This window comes from Lolium rigidum, chromosome 3 (assembly GCF_022539505.1).
Source record: "Lolium rigidum isolate FL_2022 chromosome 3, APGP_CSIRO_Lrig_0.1, whole genome shotgun sequence".
Classification (NCBI taxonomy): Eukaryota; Viridiplantae; Streptophyta; class Magnoliopsida; order Poales; family Poaceae; genus Lolium; species Lolium rigidum.
The window spans coordinates 196705114-196713733 of record NC_061510.1 but is presented as its reverse complement, the minus strand read 5'-3'; positions in this window follow the sequence as shown (position 1 = coordinate 196713733).

Below are 8620 nucleotides of genomic sequence, written 5' to 3'. Positions count from 1 at the left end.
TGTCGCCGCGTTCTTCAGCCGCTTGCGCCTCAGCAGCTCTTTCCCTTAGTCTCTTCCTTTCCGCTTCACGAGCCTCCCTGCGCACCTCTCCCTCTGCAAACCTACGTGCAGCCTCCTCATCCATCCTCTTCTGATTCACCTCCCGATTATGAGCTTGTTCCGCCCTAAGTTTTTGGATCTGTCTCTTTCAAACTGCTTTAGCATTAGCACGAGCCTTTTCCTGACGCTCCTCCTCAAAGAATGTTGCCCACGCACGCCGGTGTTTCTCCTCAACCTCCTGCCGCGCCCAATCCGGCTGCTCTGTGTCTATCCAGTGAAACCATTTGCATAGGGGCGGGGGAGCCTGCAACACAAACGAGTAACATTAAATCACATTCACAAAAAAGATTAAGCCAACATAAATTTATGTCGAAACATACCGGCGGCCTCGTGGACGACGAAGCTGAACTACGGGGTGGATCATGCTCATAGCTCGCACACATGAAAAATTTCATGCCGAACTGGTCGGAGAAATCCTCCACCCAGCTAACCTTAGCAAGACGGCCGCACCAACACCGCTCCGCAGTCACACCCGGGGGAAAACTTGCAGCCTTCGCCTTCACCGGCCTAAACTCCTGGTCAGAGCACGGCACACTCATGATGGCTAAGAGAGAGCAAACAGAAAAAAGAGAGAGATAGAAACACTTGTGCAGCGAAGACTGTCGATGCCTGCTTTTATAGGGAAAAATCCGAGAACGTGGCGGGAAAATATTGCGAGAGATAGTGGCGGGATAAAATTGGCGGGAGATCGTGGCGGGAAGGATTGGCAGCAAGTGCGGGAGGAAAACACGGCGGTGTGAACAAGAGAGAGGGAAAATATGGCGGGAAAGCGGTGGCGGGAAAATAATGGGGAAGAAGTACCAGGAGTTATACCTAAGCTGGATGTACCATGCAAACCATCGGGGATTAGGAGGCCAATTGGTCGGTAGTTGGCCGATCGGCGTATAGCTGTTCAATCGGTCTACAGCTGACCAATTGGTCGATAGTTAACCAATTAGTTCTCTGACCGACCGGGTCACACTTTCCAACTTTTTTGAAAACAAGCGCTATTCCTGCACTTAAATAAAAAATTCGTATTATTTAAAAAAAAAAAATCGCGTTTCACTAGTCCATGGTCTTTCCAACATTTTTTTTTCCAATGCAATAGACGGCCATTTTCTGCAGCGTTTCACGAGGCATGCCAGTGGTGAATTCCAATCATGCGCGAACATGGTAAAACGCTATAATCCGAGCACGGTTTTCACCGTTTAAAAAAAAGACGGTTTTCGGAGAGAAGTAAAATCAGAACCTATATAATGTGGAGAACCAATCTGAGGTTGTGTGCTTAGAAGTGTGGTTGTACCGCCAGCTTACCAGAGTTCAAACTCCAATTTGACATGTATGTCTTATAAATGCGGAATATTCATTTAGTAGGAGACGACGTTTCCGTCGACAGCTAGACGTCATGTGACTTCGTCAATTTTAAGATCCAATCTGCCGGTTTAGTCTTCCAAAGGTGTTCATACAGGTAGGATGTACGTGTGTGCGTTCATAGGATGAGTGTATGCGCGTATATGTGAGCGTATGTATTTGTACTGTGTTTCTAAAAAAAACCTATAAAATGTGGGCATCGCTGAAAGCCAGGCCCGGGCCTTTCAGAGGTTCAGCTCAGCTGCTCAGGCACCGTCCAGAAGTCGGTGGCTAGTCTCGTGGGAGGGGGTCCGGCAGCCGTGGCAATCGGATTCGATCAGCTCTCGGTTGTGTGTTCCCATCTGTCTGAGACACCGTCGTACAACATAACAGCTAATATGGCCCGTTCATTCATGGTTGTGTGTACAACTGCACATCAGTATGCAGTCATCATTCATGGTGGCTGCAGGCAAAACATGCATATGTGTGGCGGTCACTGCCTCACTGATCTGCATTCATGTGTTGTACGCTGCTCTGCACGCGACAAGGTACAACACCAATTCTGCCGATCCATGTGAGGTTTATGCTTCTTGAGGGTTTGAGACACCGTGAGGGTACAGCTTGCGCAGCAAAGCGACCACCACTGATGATAATAGTAGCTCAATACGGGTGTGTGATATAGTTGCGCATCCCACCAACTCGGACATACATACCTTCTACAACCTTCCGTGTATACAACTCTTTTGCATGTACGCTGCCTCCGTTAGAAATTCGCTGGCGTAGCTCTGGTTAGATTTGATCTGATGTCGGGAGCGGGCGCACCGGAATTCGTTGGCGTCCTCGTCTCGCGTCTCCAGCTGGCGGTTCACGTACGCTACCCTCCTTGTCGCCGTGATCATCGGAACTACCCGTTCCTCGGCGGCGTCCTCGTGCTGCGGCACACCTCCAGACGCATCTCCCCGCTCAGCGCCGCTGAGTGCTTCATCGATTCGCACGCGCTTCGGGGGGGAGAGGTATTGAGCTGGGAGGAGCGTTGTCACTTCCTCGGCATGACGTCCGTATTCCGGTGCGCCCGCTCCCGCCCGATTCGCTGTTCCAAGATGATGCGGGCACGGAGAAGGATTTCGGGCGACGTGGAGCTCGGGGCGCCATGGATTTCAAGGTCGGGAGCCACACAGTGCCTGTTGGCCCACCGGAGATCGACATCTCAGGGGAATATCCTGACGGCGTTGCTACTGGGCTGTCAAATCCGTCGAAGGTCACTGGTAGAAAAATGGCCTTCCGTCCAGCCCCATTAGTCGTCAAAATATAGGAACCGCGACTAATGGGGTCTTTAGTCGCGGTTCGGGTGGCGAACCGCGACTAAAGACCTGGGCCCAGCGCGCTCGGTGGCCAGCTGGTGGACAGGAGGGGCTTTAGTCGCGGTTGGCCAAGCCAACCGGGACTAAAGGCCCATCCATATAAAAGGGCCTCAGCTCACAGCACTTAGCCATTTGGTGCCACTTCTCTTCACAAGCTTCACAAGGGGGTGTAGGTTTCCTTTTGGTTCCTCTTATGCACACAAGGTGTTTGATAAAATGCCCCAAGAGCATGTCACAAGCTCACATGATATGAAGTGTCGGAGCCACACTTGAGCTTCCTCATTTATTTTTTCCTCCTCGATCGCGGTTAGCAACTTGAACCTTTCTGTGTTAATTTCTATTGTTTATAGCTAGTTAGTTTAACAAATGCATGATGGTTAATTATATATTTTATATTATAATAATGCAGATGAATCGGCAATGGATGTACGGTAACCGACTCTCCGGCGAGTTCACTACGGGTTTGAAAGATTTTCTCGTAGTGGCTAATGCGAACAAGCGGAAGGGTTTTGTTATCTCGTCCATGTGTTGATCGTAAGAATTAGAAGGGTTACTCTTCCTCAAGAGAAGTTCACTCGCACCTGCTTCAACGACGGTTTCATGCCAAGCTATAATTGTTGGACCAAGCATGGGGAAAGAGGGGTTATAATGGAAGAAGATGAAGAAGGGGATGATTTCATCGATGAAAACTATCTTGCTCATTTCGGTGATACTTTCATGGAGGATGTCTGAAGGTGAAGGGGAAGGTGAAGAAGAGGCACGTGATGAGCCCGTTGATGATCTTGGTCGGACCATTGCCGATGCACGGAGACGCTCGTGAAACTGAAAAGGAGAGGGAGAATTTGGATCGCATGTTAGAGGATCACGAAAGTCGCCGTACCTCGGATGCGATAATGGTCCGAAAAAGCTGGGCTGCACTACTCGGATTTTCTGAAATGGAAGGCACAGGCAGGTGTAGCTGACTCGGCATTTGAAAACTTGCTGAAAATGTTGAAGAATATGTTTCCAAAGAATAACGAGTTGCCCGCCGATACGTACGAAGCAAAGAAGGTTGTCTCGCCCTCTAGGTTTAGAGGTTACGAAGATACATGCATGCATCAACGATCGCATCCTCTACCGCGGTGAATACGAGAATTTGAATGAATGTCCGGTATGCACCGCATTGCGTTATAAGATCAGAGGCGATGACCCTGGTGACGATGTTGAGGGCGAGAAACCCAGGAAGAGGGTTCCTGCCAAGGTGATGTGGTATGCTCCTATAATACCACGGTTGAAACGTCTGTTCAGGAACAAAGAGCATGCCAAGTTGTTGCGATGACACAAAGAGGACCGTAAGTCGGACGGGGAGTTGAGACACCCCGCAGATGGAACGCAATGGAGAAAGATCGACAGAGAGTTCAAAGATTTTGCAGCCGACGCAAGGAACATAAGATTTGGTCTAAGTACGGATGGCATGAATCCTTTTGGCGAGCAGAGCTCCAGCCATAGCACCTGGCCCGTGACTCTATGCATCTACAACCTTCCTCCTTGGTTGTGCATGAAGCGGAAGTTCATTATGATGCCAGTGCTCATCCAAGGTCGTCCGAAGCAACCCGGCAACGACATCGATGTGTCAAATAAGGGACTGTCAAATCAACGATTGGCCTGCTCTTAGTAACCTTTCGGGACTGTCAAATAAGGGATACAATGCATGCACGCACTGCTTACATGAGACTGAAAGTGTACATTTGCCAAATTGTAAGAAGAACGTGTACCTTGGGCATCATCGATTTCTTCCGAAAATTCATCCAGTACGAAAGAAAGGCAAGCATTACAACGGCAAGGCAGATCACCGGCCGAAGCTCGCGGAACGCACTCGGTGCCGAGGTATTTGATATGGTCAAGGATTTGAAAGTCATCTTTGGAAAGGGTCCTGGCGGACAATCGGTTCCGAAGGGAGCCGACGGTCACGCAGCCATGTGGAAGAAGAAATCTATATTCTGGGAGCTAGAATATTGGAAAGTCCTAGATGTCCGCTCTGCAATCGACGTGATGCATGTTACGAAGAATATTTGCGTGAACCTCCTAAGCTTCTTGGACGTGTATGGGAAGACAAATGATACAAAGGAAGCACGCAGGACCAGCAACGTTTGAAAGACCCTGATGACCGGAATCCGGAATGGTTTCAAGGTCGTGCCAGCTACGCTCTGACCAAAGAAGAGAAGGTCATCTTTTTTGAATGCCTGAGCAGTATGAAGGTCCCGTCTGGATTCTCATCCAATATAAAGGGAATAATGAACATGGCGGAGAAAAAGTTCCAAAACCTGAAGTCTCACGACCGCCACGTGATTATGACGCAATTGCTTCCGATTGCTTTGAGGGGCTCCTGCCGGAAAATGTTCGAGTAGCCATTGTGAAGCTATGTGCATTCCTCAATGCAATCTCTCGAAGGTAATCAATCCGGAAGTTCTACCACGGTTACGGAACGATGTGGTCCAATGTCTTGTCGGTTTCGAGTTGGTGTTCCCGCCATCCTTCTTCAATATTATGACGCACCTCCCGGGTCACCTAGTCGAAGAGATTTCCATTCTCGGTCCCGTATTTCTACACAATATGTTCCCCTTCGAGAGGTTCATGGGAGTATTAAAGAAATATGTTCGTAACCGTGCTAGGCCGGAAGGAAGCATCGCCAAGGGCTATGGAAATGAGGAGGTAATTGAGTTTTGTGTTGACTTTGTTCCCGACCTTAAGCCGATTGGTCTTCCTCGATCGCGGCACGAGGGGAGACTAAGTGGAAAAGGCACGATCGGAAGGAAATCAACGATATGTATGGACGGCCATTCTATGACCGTAGCACACCACACGGTTCGACCAATTCCAGCTTGGTGGCTCCGTACTTTGAGAAACACAAGAATATTTTACGCTTGGACAACCCGGGAAGCCTCGAATCCCGGATTAGGAAGGCCCACATGGAGACTTTCGGCAGTTGGTTGAAAAAACATTTAATGAATGACAATGATGTTGTAGATCAGATGTACATGTTGGCCAAGACACCATCTTCGACTATAACGACTTTCCAAGGGTACGAGATAAATGGGAATACATTTTACACGATCGCCCAAGATAAAAAGAGCACCAACCAAAACAGTGGTGTCCGTTTTGATGCAGCAACCGAGAATGGGCAAAAGGTCACATATTATGGTTACATGGAGGAGATATGGGAACTTGACTATGGACCCTCCTTTAAGGTCCCTTTGTTCCGGTGCAAATGGTTCAAGCTAACAGGAGGTGGGGTAAAGGTGGACCAGCAATACGGAATGACAATGGTGGATTTCAACAATCTTGGTTACCTTGACGAACCATTCGTCCTAGCGAAAGATGTCGCTCAGGTTTTCTATCTGAAGGACATGAGTAGCAAACCGAGGAAATGGAAAGATAAGAAAACGATCAGTACATCATGCGATGATCCAAAGCGCCACATTGTTCTTTCAGGGAAAAGAAACATCGTGGGAGTGGAGGACAAGACAGACATGTCAGAAGATTATAATATGTTTGCTGAAATTCCGCCCTTCAAAGTGAACACCGACCCAAGCATTAAGTTAAATGATGAGGATGCTCCATGGATACGGCACAATCGTAAGCAAGCAGGGACACAAGGGAAGAAATGATGTGTAATAATAATTTATTGTACCAAACTTTGTTGAATGGATCATGTGAATTATATCACCCGTGATGTGTTTGGTGTCCATTTTCGAATGATTCGAGATACCACTGATGATACATGAAATTCGGAGTGATTTAGTCATACTCCTGCCTAGGCGTATAATATGCATACTCGTAGTCGTCGGCTTCTAAGTTGCCGCCGTCATCGTCGCTGCTGTCGTCGCTGTCGTCGGGCGGCGCTCGTGGCTCGAACTGAGGGTAGCGCAGGCGGGGGATATCGCCGGCCGTGATGTAGTCCATGACACTCTGCAGAGTCCGGCCGTACCACCATAGTCGACGGCCGGCCTCGTGGAAGTTCCCGGGAGGCGGACCGTCCTCCTCATACTCGGCGAGCGCCCTCTAACGCCGATTGATGAAGAAGGCGTCCCAAGTATGCTGGTTATCGGGATGCCAGCGGGGATTCATCCGCTGCTCCGGCGTGAGGTGTAGGTAGTAGTGGTTCGTGATGGCCGCCCGGCGCGTAGTACCCTGAGGGACGGGAGGGACCAGCACGCCGCCGGCGCTTAGGCTCCAGCCAGCGGGGACGCGGTAGCCCGGTGGGCAAGGGTAGTTCGAGGCGCAAAGCTCCTCCACCTGCTGGTAGGTTAGAGTGGGTGCGGTGGAAGCCATGAGAGAGTGATTAGAGATTGTAGAGATGTGATAATGCTGGCCAAGCCAGGCTACATATATGTAGTGACAAATGGCGGGAAAAATGGGAGCGGGAAGACAGGAGGCGGAAAGAAAGTGGCGGGAAGAAAGAGGCGGGAAGAAAATGGCGGGAAGAAAGTGGCAGGAAGAAAGAGGCGGGAAGACAGGGAAGAAATGGCGGGAAGAAGAGGAATCCAGAGCTGGTCATCTAATCTTTAGTCCCGGCTGGTGGGTGCAACCGGGACTAAAGGTGGTTTTTGTGTCATCTATGAAAACTGTCGGTGGGATAAGGATGTTTGGGTAAGCTTTAGTCCCGGCTGGAGGGTGCAACCGTAACTAAAGCTGTCGGCAGGATAAGAACGCGTGGGTGGACGCACTGCTCGATGAGATAAAGCATGTAGCGCACGACACCCTGTCGGAGGAACAAGCCAAAGCCGAAGCGGCGCCGTGCCTATAAAAGGAGCATCGATACGCCTTGGCAAGCAGACCAACAAACCAACCTAGCAGGTAGGGAGAGTTTCATCCCCATGGACGAAGTAAAGGGTTGGAAAATCTCCCGTGGCGCAGCTTCTCGAAGATGTCGTCGGTGCACACGCCCTACGACATCTTCGGAAGTTGCTCCTCGGGAAAATTTTCCTGCAAGCCCGTGAAAGACTTCATCTCCTCTAACATTGTTGGGTAAAGGGTTGGAAAATCTCCCGTGGCGCAACTTCTCGAAGATGTCATTGCTTTACACGCCCTACGACATCTTCGGAAGTTGCTCCTCGGGAAAATTTTCCTGCAAGCCCGTGAAAGACTTCATCTCCTCTAACATTGTTGGGTAAAGGGTTGGAAAATCTCCCGTGGCGCAATTTCTCGAAGATGTCGTTGGTTTACACGCCCTACGACATCTTCGGAAGTTGCGCCTCAGAATTTTTTCCTGCAAGCCCATGAAAGACAGAGGCGTGAAGAAATGGCGGGAAGACCTAGGCGGGAAAGAACAGGCGGGAAGACAGGCCGGGGAGAACTTGTGGGAAGACAGAGGTGGCCGGGAAGAACTGGCGGGGAAGCGGGGGCAGAAGACAGTTGAGGGAAGAAATTGGATTTTTCTGATTTTCTGATATATTATTTGTATTTTTAAGATTTTGAATTGAATTAGTTTTATTTTTCTGAATTTTTTGATATATTCTTTGTATTTTAAGATTTTGAAATGAATTATTTTTATTTTTCTGAATTTATTGATATATTATTGGTATTTTTAAGATTTTGAATTGAATTAGTTTTATTTTTCTGAATTTTTTGATATATTATTTGTATTTTAAGATTTTGAAATGAAATAGTTTTATTTTTCTGAATTTATTGATATATTATTGGTATTTTTAAGATTTTGAATTGAATTAGTTTTATTTTCTGAATTTTTTGATATATTATTTGTATTTTTAAGATTTTTAAATGAACTAGTTTTATTTTTCTTTACTTTTTGATATATTATTTGTATTTTTCAAATTTTGAAATGAATTAGT